The 18,956-nt window shown below is 42.3% G+C and overlaps 1 protein-coding gene across 3 annotated transcripts in view; it reads left to right on the forward strand.

The window, feature by feature from the left end:
- The first annotated feature begins 6,328 nt into the window (after positions 1-6,328).
- Positions 6,329-18,956, forward strand: part of UPK1B (uroplakin 1B) — a 28,279-nt gene continuing 15,651 nt past the window's right edge. Inside the window, exon 1 of one of the 3 annotated variants that reach the window (XM_044942145.1) lies at positions 6,329-6,590. The gene's annotated coding sequence lies outside the window, so the exon portion shown is untranslated. The remainder of the gene's footprint in view (positions 6,591-18,956) is intronic. The other 2 variants (XM_044942138.1, XM_006057623.3) reach the window with 2 other exon arrangements.

The following is an 18,956-nucleotide window of genomic DNA, read 5'->3' on the forward strand; positions in this document are numbered from 1 at the left end:
CTGGAGAGAAATTAGAATAGTTATACTGCTAGTGGAAATGTAAAATAGAGCAGCTGTTTTGGGAAACTGTTTGGCAATTCTTCAAAAACTTTAACATTATCTCTGACTCAGCAATTCCACCCTTAGGAATATATCTAAGACAACTGAAAATATATGGCCATTTAAAAACATGTACAGAACATAAAATGATACCCAGCAAAGACATATTGTGGAGCACATGGAACTCTGCTCAATGCTATGTGCCAGCCTAGATGGTAGATGGGTTTGCGGGAAAATAGAGATACGTATATGTGTGGCTAAGTCCCTTTGCTGTTCACCTGAAACCTGAAAATCAGCTATACCCCAATATGAAATGCTTTCGGTGTTAAAATTTTAAATTAAAAAAAAAAAACTTTTCAAGAATATTCATAGCAGTGTTCATAATAACCCCAAAGTGCAAATAATAAAAATGCCCAGCAAGTGATGAATGGATTTTTTAAATGGGATGTTTGATAGATGAGTGGATAAATAAAAATGTGGTTTGTATATACAATGAAATGTTATTCAGCTTTGGAAGGAATTAAATTCTGACACATGCTGCACCATGGATAAACACTGAGGACATTATGCTAAGTGAAATAAGCCAGTCACAACAGGATAAATACTGTATGATTCTACTTCTATGAGGTATCTAAAATAGTCAAATTCATATAGACAAAGTAGGATGGTGCTTATTAGGGACTATGGGAGGGGAAATGGGGAATTGTTTCACAGGTAGAGTTTCAGTTCTGCAAAATAGAAAAGGTCTGGAGATATGTTACACAGCAATGTGAATATATTATACTTAACTCCACTGAACCTTACACTTAAAAGTGGTTAAGATAGCTCAGGGCTGGTGCACTGGGATGACCCAGAGGGATGGGATGGAGAGGGAGGTGGGAGGGGGGGTTCAGGATGGGGAACACATTGTACACCCATGGCAGATTCATGTCAATGTATGGCAAAACCAATACAATATTGTAAAGTGAAAAAAAAAATGGTTAAGATAGTAAATGTCATATGTTTTCTACTACAACTTTTAAAAATGAAAAAATGTATATATATACACATACAATGGAATATTGTTTGGTAATAACAAGGAATGAAGTATTGATATATGACTATGACTTGGATGAAACTTAAAAGCATTCTGTGAAGTGAAAGAAAGCCAGTAACAAAAGGCCACATAGTGTGTGAGCCCATTTAGGTGAAATGTCCAGAACAGGCAAACCCACAGAGATGGAGAGCAGATGAGTGGCTGCCGGGGGCAGGGGAGAGGGAGTGGTGGGGAGTGAATGCAATGAGAAGGAGGTTTCTTTTGTGGGTGTGGAAAATGTTCTAAAATTAGATAGTGGTAACAGTTGCACAATTCTGACTGTCCTAAAACCACTGAATTGTACACCTCAAAGAGTAAAGTTTGTAGTATATGAATTATATATCCATAAAGCTTTTTTTTTAATTAATGTGAAGATTAATGTTTTAAGTCCATTTTATGAAAGTGAAGGAGAATAGCTATGAGGCTCAGACACAATAGAAACAGAAAGACTCAGGCTTCTGGAATTATTCTTCTATTTCCCCCACTCTTTATGAATTCCCTTGTTTTACTCTGGTCTCCTGCATGTGTTTTATTTTCTTTTAAATTAGCATTCTGTTATTTCATGTTTGTGAGTATGTTTCCAGCTCACTGAGATATAATTGACATATATTAATAACATTGCATAAGGTTAAGGTGTACAATGTAATGATTTGATATATGTATGTATTGGGAGATACTTTCCATAATAAAGCTTCCTATTATTTCTTTCTCTCTTTTTTTACTGTATGATTCCATTTATTTTAAATTCTGGATAATGTGAGCTAATCTATAGTGGCAGGAAGAAGATCAATTGTTATCTGGGGGGAAAGGGGGCAGGAGCAAGGATTACAAAGGCATAGGAGGGAGGACACTTTCAGGAGTGATTGATTGGTTGTTCACCATCTTGATTGACATGATGCTTCCATGGGTGTGTATATGTCAAAAGTGATCAGACTCAGTTTTACTCACCCTATCTCTTCCACTTACCTTCTTCTGTTGTTATGTCATCAACTTTTGTGTTAACACTGTGTAAACCACCTATTCTTGTGAATAAGAAGTGAGTATGTAAGTATAATAATGTCTGTTGATGTTTTTGTGCTCACATGTGTGCACATATATTTTTGTATACTGGGGAGGTGAACAGGTATGGTTGTCGATGGCTGTGACCTGTGCTTGAAACTTCATGCCAGTTATTTGGCTGGAGACATTATAAAGCTAAAACTCAGACAAAGAGAGTTATGTCACTTTAGGTGGCAAGTAATATGTGTGCCAGCACCTTATTAGGCTCTGAAAAGGCTATTTAATTTCTTGTAGTATTAGGGGAATTTTCAGTAAGTTGACACCAGATACACAGTGGCTACTGTGGCTTATTCTTATGAGGAGATAGGAGTCCAATAGGGCAGAGTTGAGTTGTCTGCCTAATTCTGTGTTTTTAAATATTTTTAAATACCCAAAGCAGTCCTCCTGAAACTCATTTAAAATTACAGTCAATATTTACAGAAAGAAGTAAGTCTATTTTAATAGTCAAAGCAGAAGAGAGAGAAACCTGAGATTTTTATAATTTCTGGAGACAGAAATCAGATGGGACCCAATAATGGATAAAGCAGGACAGCTGACCCACCTCAAAACCAACAGAGGCGACTAACTGTAGGCATTTCTCCAGGCAGAGCCTCAGACAGCTCCAGACTCAGAGTGGGCAGGTACAGGGGAGAGGAGTATGCCCTGAGTAACAAAGGACTCCTCCTTTCTTGTGACCTTAATGCTCTATTTTAGTTGGCTACCACTGGAGCCACACCTTGTGTTCACCAAAACTGCCCCACAATGAAATCACGCATGTAGTCAAACCATGCTTCCAGCCATGACACTGAACATGGAGAATTTCATAGAGAAGATTTGTGTCAAATTTTTATGAGAAAAACATGGGGATAATTGTCCAACCTCAAAATTGTCCAACCACAAATTGATCAAATTTATCCATGCAATGAAATTCCATGTGTCCAATTAATATTGCTGTAATTATTATTTAATTATTTGGATCTACCCCATATCATATAACAACATACATACAAAACATCTATTTCTGCTATATTAACTATGCCAAAGCCTTTGACTGTGTGGATCACAACAAACTGTGGAAAATTCTTCAAGAGATGGGAATACCAGACCACATGACCTGCCACCTGAGAAATCTGTATGCAGGTCAAGAAGCAACAGTTAGAACTGGACATGGAACAACAGACTGGTTCCAAATAGGAAAAGGAGTATGTCAACACTGTGTATTGTTACCCTGCTTGTTTAATTTTTATGCAGAGTGTATCATGAGAAATGCTGGACTGGATGAAGCACAAGCTGGAATCAAGATTGCCAGGAGAAATATCAATAACCTCAGATATGCAGATGATACCACACTTCTGGCAGAAAGCAAAGAGGAACTAAAGAGCCTCTTGATGAAAGTGAAAGAGGAGAGTGAAAAAGTTGGCTTAAAGTTCAACATTCGTGGCATCTGGTCCCATCACTTCATGGCAAATAGATGGGAAAGCAATGGAAATAGTGACAAACTTTATTTTGGGGGGGCTCCAAAATCACTGCAGATGATGACTGCAGCCATGAAATTAAAAGATGCTTTCTCCTTGGAAGAAAAGTTATGACCAACCTAGACAGCATATTCAAAAGCAGAGACATTACTTTGCCAACAAAGGTCCGTCTAGTCAAGGCTATGGTTTTTCCTGTGGTCATGTATGGATGTGAGAGTTGGACTGTGAAGAAAGCTGAGCGCCGAAGAATTGATGCTTTTGAACTGTGGTGTTGGAGAAGACTCTTGAGAGTCCCTTGGACTGCAAGGAGATCCAACCAGTCTATCCTAAAGCAGATCAGTCCTGGGTGTTCTTTGGAAGGACTGATGTTGAAGCTGAAACTCCAATACTTTGGCCACCTGATGTGAAGAGTTGACATTTGAAAAGACCGTGATGCTGGAAAAGATTGAGGGGAGGAGGATAAAGGGACGACAGAGGATGAGATGGCTGGATGGCATCACTGACTCTATGGACATGGGTTTGGGTGAACTCCGGGAGTTGGTGATGGACAGGAAGGCCTGGCGTGCTGCGGTTCATGGGGTCGCAAAGAGTTGGACATGACTGAGCGACTGAACTGAACTGAACTGAAAACAGCATATTAAAAAGCAGAGACATTGCTTTGCCAACAAAGGTCTGTCTAGTCAAAGATTTGGTTTCTCCAGTAGTCATGTATGGATGTGAGAGTTGGACTGTGAAGAAAGCTGAGCGCCGAAGAATTGATTCTTTTGAACTATGGTGTTGGAGAAGACTCTTGAGAGTCCCTTGGACTGCAAGGATATCCAACCAGTCCATCCTAAAGGAAATCAGTCCTGAATATTGATTGGAAGGACCGATGCTAAAGCTGAAACTCCAATACTTTGGCCACCTGATGCGAAGAACTGACTCATTTGAAAAGACCCTGATGCTGGGAAAGATTGAAGGTGGGAAGAGAAGGGGATGACAGAGGATGAGACAGTTGGATGGCATCACTAACTCAATGGACATGAGTCTGAGCAAGGTCCGGGAGTTGGTGATAGATAGGGAAGCCTGGCGTGCTGCAGTCCATGGGGTCACCAAGAGTTGGACATGACTGAGTGACTGAACTGAACTGAACTGAATCTGTTTTGAAAAGATTCATGTTTTCTCCCCACATAATCCTAGTAATAGAACATACATTGCCTAAGATATGAATGGAAACATATGTCCTTGTCTGTATCCTTGCTACTTTACCACAAAGATTTCCAAAAGAACACATTTTTAATAATTTACATATTTCTCTGTAACATAGATCATTTATAAATATATAAGCTACCAAAAAGTCATTCATATCACATCATCCATATAAAATCCTGGTATATTTAATTTCTAACTTTTTAAAATCTTTTTCTTTCTAACTTTTAAATTCACTTATACATATACATACTTTAAAAAAAAGTGTGTTGAATTGTACAAACTATTTTGTAACATGATTTTTTCATTTGTAGTACTTAGGAAGTATTTGGCACTTCATAAGTTCTTGATGCATATTTATATAAATAAATATTGAATAACTGAACATATTTCCATGTAATGAAGTGGTTTTCTGTGACCTCATTTTTCCTATTACAAATGCATAGAATTCCACTGTGTGAAAAATTTTCTCCCTAACCAGGCCCTGCAGAGCTGAGGAGAAATAAGTCATGTGATGGACACAGAGATGCCCCGTGCAGGCACCTTTGAGGGGGAACATGCTGCCCAGCTCCTGAGAGTACCACAGCTCGTGCCTCCCCTGCCCACCCACTTCAGGGACAGCCTTTTGTTACAAAAAGCCACATTCCTAGGGCAACCTGTGTCTAAGGACTGATTATAAAGGGAACCAAGGCAGAGCAACTGTAACAGGCCATCTTCCTCCAGAGTTTCCTGGGGCTGTCCCACCTGCATGGCAGATGGACCTCCCTCTCCACCCAACCTTGTTTCTTCCCTCTCCCTTCTCTCTTCCCTGGGTATTTACTCAATAATAAATATACTGCACCCTGTACTCAGTCTCCAAGTCTGTTCCTGAAAAACCTAACCTGTTAGAAGGATGGTCCTGACCCACAAGAACCCTGAAAATCTATCGATTAAGGCACTGAGTAAATCCTAACACGAGTGCCATGACCCATCACTCACACCAGGCTAAACAAACTATGATGCATGTATCCATGGTGTGTTATGCAACCACTGAAATAAACATCTTCTTCAGACATTGTTGGTGCTGGTGTATGACAGGTGGCTCCAGAGGAAATGAGGAAAGAAAAAGGGAAGGGGAGAGAAGGAATGGAGAAATTAATTGGATAACATGGGATGATTGATTGAGCCCTTTCTCTATCTCTCAACCTCTTTGTTTCCAGGTCTCCTGACCCTTATCAGTCTTTGGACCAACTCAGTGTGGCGTTCCTTGGGCAATTCTTATCCCCATAGACATAGCATCTGGAAGTTACAGAAATTTAAACTAGACATGACCCTGGACACATAAATGTGTACCAGCATGACTGAACAGTCAGGACAACAAAAAAGGCCTTTTTAATGCTCAAGAGTAGAATTAAGGATTAAATCACACTAATAAAAACAAAACAAATCAAAATCAAAACAGAAGCCCTGAGTGTGTGTTCAAGGAAGCCCAGACCTACGAGGAATCCAGACGTGTGATGAGATGAACCCTGTCCAGGTGCTTCCATCTGTCAGAATTACACATTCCAGAGCAGCAGAAATCTACTGGCTGAAAGTTTCCTGTTACTTCCGGCCCTAGAGAGGCAGGCTTAGGCAGCATCAGGCTCAGCCCATGTGAGATGCCTTCTCCCAATCACAGACCACCCTTCCCTGGTCCCAGAGGTTCAAAGGATTGGTGCGGGGTAGAAAAGCACCTCTGGCCAGAGCAGCGTGCAGAGGGAGCCGACACAGTACCAGGAGGAGGAGGAGAGGGTAAGGTGAGTAGACCCATTCCACTGCACAGGGAAGATACCTGCACTCTTTGGGGCTGGGTTGCTTTCCTGGGAAGGGAGTGAGCTGTCTGCAAGGGAGAGGGGGAGAAGTTCATTTCCTGATGAATAGAGTCTGTCATTTTTTTTGTAAGTTAGGCTATTGTGGCTGTTCACAATATCTTTTACTTTAAACTGTGCAGCTGCTTTCTCACCCCCTTTGATATGGTTCAGTTCTCAGAACTGAGATAAAGTTCTTCCGTCGGGTATTATTCACCCATCCTGATTTCCACCTCACATTTCCTCACAGAAAAACCAAGAAAAATCTGAGAACCCTGGGAAAACCTCTATCTCCTGACTAAATCTCAGATAGACAGGCACCTTTGTGGGCTTCCAGTTTCCTTGCAGAGTCAGAAAAGCAAAAGAAAAATTAGCCTAGCAGAAAGAAAGTTTCCCAGCCTTCTTGTCAGAAATCATTTGGTCCTGTCCATTCATAAGGGATATGTAAGGCAATTTATTCACATTTCTTCTCTGCAAACAATTCTGCTTAATAAATGTTGAAACAGATCAACAAATTAGCTTCATCTACACAATGTTATTTTTACATAACTTCTTTTCACTCTGCATCAGTTGGTGTTTCCATCAGGGTTTGCAGGTTGTATTTTATGTTCTAACAACACTTCCACACATAATACAGGTTAAGATTCAAATGATATGAGTACTACTTTACATTTATGAACTTAAAACCCCATTTATAAATAGCTTTAAAGATACTTAAGACATTTTGAATTTTTATGAATTTTAATGTTTTTTTAATTAAAGAGCATGTTTATTGATGATGTTTTGCGTGAATAGAATTGCTAAGTACTACAGAAAGAACTCACTTAGATTGTATATAAATACATATTTCAGTTATGTATATAGCTTGGGTTATACAGTTTTCAAGCCTTGTAAGGAATTGTTTAGTTCTAGCAATTAACCTTTCTCCATGAGGAGAAGTATTTCTTATTTCGCTTTCTGTTACAACAGAGTTTTTAGTTTAGGTTTTTTTTGTTGTTTTTTGTTTGTTTGTTTGTTTTTTGCTTTCTGCAAAAAAAGGGCATAAAAATCAACTCATCTGGGAGTTTTTAGCTATCTGGAAAGATTCACAGGCTTGTAAATACAAAGGGGATCTTAGACACCATCTAGTCAAGAAAACCAAATGAAATCTCAGAATTTCTTTTGGCCCCTCCTGCTTACATTCTTACCCAGGGCAAACAGTGGTCAATCCTAGAATATGCTTCACCCTGATGCTGGAATCTGGGCCTCATGGCCATGCAGGCTACCCACACCCCTGATGCGTCACTGTTCCCTCACTGGTGCAGAGACCAAGTTCATGGGGAGGTACCTTAACCTCACCTCCCCCAAGGAATCTCCATAGTGTTCCTGCCCTGGGGTTGGGCATGCCACTCACATTGCCTGCACCTGAGGTCCTCAGTGGGCTGAGAACACCTGAGCCACTGCTTACAGCTTAGTGCTTGACTTCAGGTTGGAGAGTGACTCAGATCAGCACAGCAAGCACCAGGAGGCAAGAGCGCACTGTCCCATAGAACTCTCTGCAAAGATGGAAATGTTCTATACAACAGCTGCTAACCACATATGGCTATTGAGCATTTGAAATGTGACTAGTGCAACATAAGGATTGAATTTTTTTTTAAAACAGGTTGAACTTTATTCTTTTTAAAAAATTAATTTATTTAATTGGAGGCTAATTGCTTTACAATATTGTGGTGGTTTTTGCCATGGGTGTACATGTGTCCCACCATCCTGAACCCCCCTCCCAAGGACTGAATTTTAATTGAATTTAATTAGAATCTAAATAGCTTCAAGTCTCTACTAGTTACTACATGAGTCAGAGCAGGTTTAGAGTTTTAAAGAAAGAAAAACTAAGGGATGCTCTGTGCAATGGGGGTCATGGCCATGAGAACAAGTTCCTTCTTTCATCACTTATCATTCCCAGGGACTCATCATACCCTAAATGTAAGCAGACCAGCAATTGTCCTGATATAATCTCCACAGACATCTTTATCCTCACCTCTGAGTCGTACAAGTGTCTGATCTAGTTCTCGGTTTCAGAATCTGGGCTAAGGCAATGGCCTATTGTCTATTTTGTCCTCTCCTATTTCTCTTTTTTTTTCTTTGTCAGCCCAAATTTCACTAACAGGAACTAAAATGGGAGGTGTGGTTTGTGTGTTCTCTGGTCCAACAAAACTTGGGTGAGGAAAAGAGGTAATGAACTTGAAAAAATGATCTCATGCTTGGTGGGTGAGTCTCTCTCCTTTTTCTCCTGCTTTGAAAATTGGTTTGTTTAGTGAGCAATGATTTTTTGACCTATTTTTCATTGTGTCTGGAAACATCAACACTGTGTAGATGAATAATTTTTAGAAGAAAACAAACTGAATGAAGACACAAGAAAAAAAAAAAAAACATAAAGAAAACTCCAGCCTCTTAAAAGAATCTGCACTTCTCAGAGCAAAGGAACTCCCAGGATGTTGTGCAATTGGAATAAATCATCATGGTGCCAGGCCACTGGGCAGTCTTCCACAGGGTGGGGCTCACAGGGGCTTTACTATGTGTGGAAAATATTTTGAGGTGAACTGAATACTTTCAGTCAGGGGCAATGTCATTTCTAAAGAGGACAGCAGCTACTCCATCCTCTGCCCACTGCCAATTCCACTTTCTAAAATTCACTCTATCCCATCTGCTTCCTTTACTGCTGCTGCTGCTGCTAAGTTACGTCAGTCGTGTCCGACTCTGTGTGACCCCATAGACGGCCTCCTACCAGGCTCCTCCGTCCCTGGGATTCTCCAGGCAAGAACACTGGAGTGGGTTGCCATATCCTCCTCCAATGCATGAAAGTGAAAAGTGAAAGTGAAGTCGCTCAGTCGTGTCTGACTCTTAGCCACCTCATGGACTGCAGCCTACCAGGTTCCTCCATCCATGGGATTTTCCAGGCAAGAGTACTGGAGTGGGGTGCCTAGCCCTCCCAAATAACAAACAAAAAAAAAAGGAAGGAAGAAAAAGAAAAAGTTCAAATATATTTGAGGGAAGCATTGTTTTGAAATAACTCAGGAAAGTTTCAGGAAACCCCCTATCTGAAAAAGCTCACCCATACTGGGAGCTAAGAGTGAAGTGGAGAGGGGCAGACACAGGCACAGTATCAGCAGTCAGTCTCTACCCACAGCCCCAAGCCCCTAGATCATGAGGGAGGAAGTTCATTTGTTCGGCTCTTCCTGCTCCTTGGGTCTCTTTCCCTCCCATGGTATCTTCTCTCTTCCTTTGGAAATTTGGAGACCGATTTCTACTCAAACCATTCACAATGAGGCATTGATATTGACGGCTTGTGAGGCTCACTGTCTGTGCCTCTTTTATATATATTTGCATTCTAACCAGGAGCAAAGGAGTGATTCTCAATTTGTGGAAATTTGGAAATTCAGATGAAGAGTGAGAAAGACTTTGGAGAGCAAGCATAGAAAGTTCTCACCTTGTTAGCTTTGCTTATGTGACTCACCTTCTGGCAGGGCGTTAGGAGTTTCTCTTTGTTTTAAGGAAATATAAAGGGAGGTAGTATCTCCCTACCTTAGAAAGAAGAAAGATCAGTGACGAATTTAATACAAAGTCCTGGTTTAAGAGTCAGGAGATCTGACTCAGATCTTGGCTCCGAAAATGACACATCAGTGATCTTGAATAAGTCGCTTTCCCTTACCAGCTTTAGTTTCCTCGTCTGCACCATGACGGGACTGACTATAAAGCCTCTCGGTTTGCAGCCAGAGCTGATACTGGATCATACTATCAAAGGGCACATAGCCAATAATGAGCCTGGGATAAGTGACACCTTAATTTCTCCGCAATCACTTACCTTCTCTGTAAGACAAAACTACTAAGAGTGTAGTCATTGACTTTAAAGTGTGTCACTGACCAAGTAATTTGAAAGTTTCTGATTTTGTTTCTTTAATGCAATTATTCATCAAATGACTTTTTTAAATGTACACCAATCTATTCGTTTTGGGGTTCAGAATTAACTTATTAACAAAGGTGGGTAAAGAAAAGAAGTAACAAAAAAGAAAGAAAAACAGGAACAAGGTGTCAGCTTAGGTTGTCAGGGCAGAGGCAAGTAGGGAAGAAAAGCCCCCCACACACACATGCACACAAGTGCACCGAACAGGACCCAGTGCGGGCTGCCCTTGAGAACTGTTTGGGCAGAGAGAGGGAAGTAAGGAAGGAAGGATAATTCTGGGCATGGGTGCTTGAGGAAAGGAAAGGATTTTCAGCTGAGCTTCAGAAGATGATAAAGAGTTCAAGAAGCAAAAATGAGACACCGCACAGAGGAGCAGAGGAAAGTGAGCGTGAGGCCATCCGGAACATGGTTGGTACGACTGAATACAAACTGAGGAGTTTGTGCTTTATCTCTTTGGTTGACCAGCCTCTCTTCCCTGGGCCAGAAGGAGAATAAAATGATTGGGACTGGACAAAAGCTACAGACACAGGCAAAGGGAAGTTATTAATCTGTCTCTAGCCAAAAAGTTCTCAAATTCAAGTACAGCAGAGTAGGAGAGGAGAAATTTGGATTTGCAGAGATTGGTGAGCAGGAGAGGATGAGTGGACAAGTAAAGCCATCTGGAATTAGGAAGCAAGAAGCAGCCTGCGGCTGAGCTTGTGCTGGGGTGGGGACGCCACCCCTCCCCATCCTGCTCCCACCCCCACCCCCACCCCTACCTTGAACTGAGGATGCAGGGAGCCTTTGCAGGTGTTTAAGCAAGGGAGTGATAGAAAACCAGAGTTGGTTTTAGGACAGTGCATCTCAAGACTAAGTGACTGGCACTTGTGCTGTGCTTAGTCCCTCAGTCGTGCCCAACTCTTTGCAACCCCATGGACTGTAGCCCGCCAGGCTCCTCTGTCCATGGGGATTCTCCAGCCCAGAATGCTGGAGTGGGTTGCCATGCTCAGTGTCTGTGTATTGTTGTTATTGTTTCTTTGCTCAACCTTTGAGATGTCTTGATCCTGTGGCCCTGAAGACCATAGCAGGCATCTGTCATGACAAGGACATTGTCTGAGATGGCTGCAGGCCATCAAACCAGGGGGCTTTGAGCTTTGACATTGATGTCCCCCTCCCCTACCACCCTCTGTGGACAGTCTAGACCCAAGGTTTGCCAGATGTCCCAGCAACATCCTTTACCGCAACCTTTCCCACCCGGGATCCCAGGTGTGTTTTCCCTAAGCCAGCCCCCCGGCACCTGTTTGACCAATTTTGCCTCATCACATCTCCAGTTCTGGGACTATGGGAGCAGGATCACAGTGACAGCTTATGTCAGGTCACACCTGGGACCAGGCTGCTGGTACAGGAGGAAGGCCCACTGAGCTGTGGAGAGGAGGTGTCTGGCTCAAGTAGAGCTATTGTAACATTGTAGCATTTAAAAAGAACAAGAGTAAAAGTCTTAACCTGGAGAGACGTTTGCACTGGGAGCACTGTCTCCTGTCTCCTGATGGAGGAAGCCCCAAGACCAGGGTCATTATTAGTTTTCTGGGTCCAAACAGCTGAAAACGTAGGTGTCAACGTTTTACTGATAAAAAGCCCTATTACTTCCTCATCCCTCTTATGCTGCTGCTGCTGCTAAGTCACTTCAGTTGTGTCCAACTCTGTGCGACCCCATAGACAGCAGCCCACCAGGCTCCCCTGTCCCTGGGATTCTCCAGGCAAGAACACTGGAGTGGGTTGCCATTGCCTTCTCCAATGCATGAAAGTGAAAAGTGAAAGTGAAGTCGCTCAGTCGTGTCCGACTCTTCGCGACCTCATGGACTACAGCCTACCAGTCTCCTCCGTCCATGGGATTTTCCAGGCAAGAGTACTGGAGTGGGGTGCCATTGCCTTCTCCGCATCCCTCTTATACTGTGCCAAAATTCTGGGGCAAGCCACACCCCAACCCCGGAGAGCACAGAGGCCCAGCCAGACAACTCCTGGAGGGGAGCCAAGGGTGGGCACAGTGCGGGGATGTGTTGGGGGGAACCTGGGGGCTAGGTTCAGAGAAGTGGAACTCACCTGAACGGACAGCCAGCCCTCTGTCTGGAGCTTAGAAGGCATGTTCATCTTTGTGGAACACCACATGTTGATGTATTAGATTTAAAATAACTCAGTAAATCATGTTGGCCTAAGTTCATACTATAAACTAGATTTCAGGTAGGCAGTTGGTAGCAGGCACCCAAGATTTAAGGAAAACTTTGTGGGAGAAAATGCTTAAAATGACCAATTCTGATCGTTCATTTATCTTCAGCTTAGGAAATGACTGCAATTATTCAATTTCAGCATCAAAGAAATGTCCCCCCAGTAGGTGGAACATCTGTGTTCTGTAGGATGGTTTAAGAACCTCTGCTCTAGAAACTTCCCTCTGAAGGCAGTGTGTGGAAAGGAAACAGAAATGGGTGGATCCATCTGAGCCAGAAGTCAAGATTTGGAAGTGGAAACAGGAAAGAAAGGGTGAAATGTTCTCAGAAAATACCAGAAAATGATTGTATTTGTTTCTACCAAAACTATAAATCAGTTTAAATCAGGGGCGTGCATCTTGCAGAGTTCTCCACAGAAATAAGAGCCAATAGGATATATATATAGGGGAAAAGATTTATTTTAAGGAATTGGCTTATGTGGCTGGGATGGGGGTGGGGGGCTGACAAGTTTGAAATCTGCAGAGCAGACTAGCAGACTGAAAATTCAGGTAAGCTGGTGTTGCAGTCTTGGGTCTGAAATCTGCAGACTGAGAACTTGTATAGGGTTTCTATGCTGCAATCTTGAGGCAGAATTGCTTCTTCTTTGGGAAACCTCAGTCTTTGTTTTTAAGCCCTTCAACTGATTGGATGAGGCCCATCCACGTTATGGGAGGTAATCTGCTTTATGCAAAGGCAACTTATTTAACCATTAATTACATCTAAAAAATGTCATCACAGCGATACCTAGACTGGTATTATATTTGACCAAACAACTAGGCCCCATATCCTAATCAAAGTGAAAAAAGTGTTAGTCCCTCAGTTGTGTCCAACTCTTTATGACCCCATGGAATGTAACTTGCCAGACTCCTCTGACCATGGGATTCTCCAGGCAAAAATACTGGAGCGTGTTGCCATTTCCTTCTCTGGGGCATCTTTCTGACCCAGTGATCAAACCCGGGTCTCCCACATTGCAGGCAGATTCTTTATCATCTGAGCCACCAGGTAAGCCCTATCCTAATCAACTTAACACATAAAATTAATCATGGAAGGGTATTCATTGTGGTACTTCCTTATCAGACAGGCAGAGACAAAACTCAAGAAGTTTATTAACTTTTTAAGGCACAACTACTCCAGGCTACAGAGACCATCACAGTTTATATTCCTTATGTAGAGAAGGGCCCATTTGTCCCTCTCTTTTTGTCTCTCTCCATGCCTGACCTCTGTGGAAAGGTCAACAAATTCTTAATGTCTTTTTTATTTTTTTTAAATAACCATCAGCAGGGCACTTTGTCAGAGTTTTTCTTTGTGCAATCTAAGTAAGTTTATTAGTTTACCCTTGTGCACAGACATTTACAAGCCTTCCAAGAACTTCAAAAGATTAACAAGGTCTGATCCTTTTCTTTCATAGAAATCACATTGCCTTTGTTCTAAGTGATCCACTAACACAACCCTTCCAAGAGGTTTCTCCAGCTAGTCTACTAGGGAAGTAAACTCACTTGCCACCATTTTCTAGGAGGCTTTCCTAGGAGTTTAGCTTCCCCTAGAGAGATTGTATAATACCAGCCTACACATTAAACCAGGGTTTTCCAGTGTCACTCTTCAGCACCTTCTAACTTCTTCGGTAACTGCATTTTGAGTAGTGATCTGCCTACATGTTTCTTTTCTGTTAGTTCTAGAAATAGCCGTTTCCAACCAATTTGGGGCTAGCCTTGTGGTTAGGAAGTTTAGAGCTGAAGATGGGAAGCTCTGGGAAGCTCAGACTCTCAACTTTTGCTTCAGCCAGATTTTGATCTGAGTTTGTATATGAGAGTTTCATACTGAAGTCATATTTTCATATTTCCTTTGAAAGTGTGGCTATTTGTTTTTAATTGAAATATACTTGATGTACATTATATAAGTTACATGTGTATAATAATAGTGATTCACAATTTTTAAAGATTATACTCCACTTAGAGGTATAATAAAATATTGGCTGTATCCCCATGATGTACAATATATCCTTATAGCTTATTTTATACCTAATACTTCGTACCTCCTAGGCCCCTCCTCCTCCCCACTGGTGACTACTAATTTGTTTTCTATATGTCTGTGAGTTTGCTTTTTTGTTATATTCACTAGTCTGTTGTATTTTTTTAGATTTCACATATACATGATATCATATTTGTCTTTCTCTTTCACTTAGCATAGTAACCTCCAAGTCCACCTGTGTCATTGCAAATGGCAAAATTCTATTCTTTATAGATTACATCTTCTTTATCCATTCATCTGTTGATGGACACTAAGGTTGCTTCCATATCTTAGCAACTGTAAATAATGCTGCTGTGAACATAGAGGTACATTTACCATTTTGAATAGTGGGGCTTTTTCTTTTTTTCAGAATAGGCACCAAAGTGAAATTGCTGAGTCATATGGTTTAGTTTAGTTTTTTGAGAAACCTTTCCACAGTTGCTGTACCAATTTAGATTCCCAATGTGCTTCTGTTTTAAAACAAAATTAAATCACTAGTTTTAGGTGCTTTAATCATTCACTATTTGTTCTGGTCTGTCTGCTTCAAGAAACTGAGGCAAAGGTAAAGAAAATAAATATTGGTTGGGTAACTGATACTGTGTTAGAACTTCACCCATACACCCACGTAATTTTCATAGTAACCCTTTTAGTTAAGTCTTGTGTTACCCTTTTAGAGAAAGCTCAAAAAGATTAAGTAATTACCAAAGGCCACAAAACCACTAAGTGGTAGAGCAAGATTCAAACCTAGATCAGACCAAAGCCCATGTTTTTCTCCTTCACTATAAACTCTTCTGCAGTAAAGATCTAGGCCAATAACTCACTCATTTATTCTTCTCATTCAAATACACATTTTAAAAATGTACTTCATATACTCTTTTACTGAGTAAAATAATTTATTAAGTGCCTACCACGTGTAAGGCACTGTGCCACATAGGACCTAATAAGGCAAATAAAACAGGCTTCCAAGGGCCTTCTCTTGCTTTGGAGACTCTTGCAGTAAAGTGCAGGAAGCCCTTCACAGGCTGACACTGGGAGGAAAGAACGCACAAGGGCAGAACAGAGTACTCCCTGAGTCCCTTCTGTGTCAGAGAGGAAGCGGCCCCAGAATAGAGGAGGAATCTTGAGGGTCATCTCTGCATCACCTCGCAGTCTGGACCAGAGGCTCCAGAGCACCCCAGTGCCAGAGGGAAGGGGCCTGCCCCGTGGTGGGTGTTAACCGTTGAGGAATGCCGGTGGAATGCACAGAGGGCCCCTCCCATATGGACGTGCAGTTTGGTACCTGACTGGCCATACCCCAAGCACATCCGGGAAGCATTTTCCCTCTCCCAGTGAGCTCCCCTCCCCCGACCATGAATCCTTCCATGGAAAATAAAAAGGAGCTCAGATGGGAGATGGGTAAGTCTTTCAGGACCCTCCAGCAGAGCAGCTCTTGAGGGAGTAGGGGAAGGTGAAAGAGGCTGCTTCACCGCAACCTAGAAGCCTTTGGTTGTAGCATCAGTAACCACTGAAACCTCCTTCCTAGGGTCCAGGAGTCACTGGTACATAAAGCTAAGACACAGCCCAATTATTATGCATAATTTCTTATGTTAGTAAACAATCTTGGTGTTTACCGATCACTTCCCCATCTTTTATCTCAGTAATCACAACAATCCCACCAGACAACTTGTATTCTACTCATTTTATATATGAGGATTGAATAGACACTGAGTCGCATTGCCCAGGGTTACACAGTAAGGACTGGGCAAGACTGAGTTTGAACCTTGGCTTTCTACCATCAAGTCTGGGCTGCTTACCGTTAGACCACAGCCAGTAGATCACACTGTGAGCTGCTAGAAACCTGCACTTGGCCCCCTAACTGCCACACCTCTTGACATTTGTGGCTGTTTGGAGGATGTAATAAATATTTTAGGTCTTCTAGACGCCAACCTAGTCTAACTACAGGCAGCCATGGAGAGTCTATGAAATGCTGACTCTCATTAACCTGCATGTTTGCACCTCTTACTTCTAAAAATTTTGGTACCAAAGGGTGGGTGGGAGAGCTCCAGGTCTGGGATGCATCTAGACAGGTTTTCTAGAACAACTTATGGGTGCAGCCTTGGGTTTAGGGAAAATGTGCAAAAATTAGTGCAGTGTTGAGGGGTTAAGGAGGCAAGAACTTAGAGAGGAGAGTGAAAAGAGACCTAGTGATTCTGACCTTTGCAAAGACAGGATCATCTGAGCAGGAAAATGTAGCATCTACCCTCTCCACTCCCAGATAGGCAAGACAACAACCCAGGTGTTTCTTTTCCTTCTCAAAGTGTCAGCCACATGGCAGATCTTTACAATCTGCCCTGGTAAGTGAATGATCTGGATCTTGGCAGATCTGGGTTTGAGTCTCAGCTTTTGCATTTTCTAGCAACATGGCTTTGGGCAAAGCAATTAATCTCTTTCGGCCTCTTTTTTTGCATCTGCTAAATGGCAAGAAAACAGCTTCTCCCCTAGATCCTCCAGGGGAGAATCAGCTCAGCTGATACCTAGATTTTAGCCCACTGGGACTCATGTCATGCTTCTGACCCCCAGAACTGTAAGATGAAACCGGGCTGTTCTTTGAGGTCACTAAGTCTTTGATAATTTGTTACTACAGCAACAAGAAACAAACAGATTTTGGTGAAAATCCCCATCTCTCAGGTCTGCTGAGAGGATGAACACCGAGTGCCAGCATGTGCTGAGGCTATCATTAAGTGATAGCAACATGACGCTTTCACCATCACTTTGTTCTTTTGTGCCATTATCTAAGTGATTAAGCACCGCTGAAGGAGAAGTGAACTCGTAGTGGAAAAGGAGAAACATCTAGCGGCAGCAAGCTGAGGGCATTTCCTGCCCATCCACACTGTCCTGCCCTCCTCAATCAGTCGCCGGCCGGCTGCCTCCTGACATCTCCTACCTCACGCTTGTCTCGATTTCTTCATTTCACTCTCCTTTTCCTCAAACCAAGCTCCCACCTGCCTCCTTCCTGCCTTTCTCCCACTCTGGTCCACATTTTCCCACCCTAATTTTGACTTGCAATTTTCCCACAAAGTATTCCTGGGTCTCTTCCCCTTCTTTAAACTTCTGTGTGGCAGAACTGTCTTTGGGATCTTGTGGGATATATTTAGGCCACTGGCGCCAGGTCCTTTGTTCAGGGTCCCATCAGCTCCCCCTCTTTCTTTGAAGACCTACCTGCCTTTTCCCTTTTCCCCATAGCTCTACTTTCCTCCTTTATTCTATGGGGGTATAGTCATTTTTGCTTTGAATCCACATTGCTATCATCACACTTTAAATTCCTTAACGGAACAAACTGCCTTCTTTCCGTTCTTTAAGCCCAACTAATGCCCACAACTAAGTTGCCCCTGCAGATGGGTGCTGGGTGCTCACCAGGCTGCTTCCGGCCTCTCTGGACATTTACCCTTTACTCTCTATATGTACCTGTGTTGCCTGAACTTCTACCTTTCACGGTCTATTTATCTGTGTCTAGTTTAGATGGTAACCCAACTGGTCAGGAGCAGTATCTGCACATTCCAGGGAGGGACTTTGTAACATGCTGAGCCGGCTACATGAGTGAGGCTCCCGTCTGTGGAGGTTGTGCATTAACTCCAGACTCTGGCTCCACTCTGTCTCAGGGCAACCGTCTCAGGGAAGAAAGGACATTTCTAAGCCTGAAATGACATTTCCAACCGGAAAGAAATGAATGCCATTTCTAATCAGAAGCTCCGCATAGCAATCTTGTAACAACGGCCCCGTTTCTTCCATTCACTCAGCAAACACTGATGACACTGGCGATGTCCACCGTGCGCCCCATTCTGGGCCAAAAAACACTCATAAATTTCAACTCCTTCAGTTTCTACCACTAGCCAAGTGAACAGGTAAGGGGAAATACTTAGAGATGTTTAAGGTTACTTGGAAGGTTGTAGATACTTACATTAGAGTGTAACAAAGAAGTTACAATTTAGCAAGGTCTGAGTCAAATAGAAGGCTTGCTTCCCAGGGATTCCCGACACACACCAGGACTTCAGCCAAACTGGCTCATTTGTTATCTCCTGGGCTCTTCACTCTTCTAAGGCTCTACTCCCTGATCTTTCCTTTCCTTTTACCTGGAAGGTCACTCCCACTTTC

Source organism: Bubalus bubalis, chromosome 1 (assembly GCF_019923935.1).
Source record: "Bubalus bubalis isolate 160015118507 breed Murrah chromosome 1, NDDB_SH_1, whole genome shotgun sequence".
Classification (NCBI taxonomy): domain Eukaryota; kingdom Metazoa; phylum Chordata; class Mammalia; order Artiodactyla; family Bovidae; genus Bubalus; species Bubalus bubalis.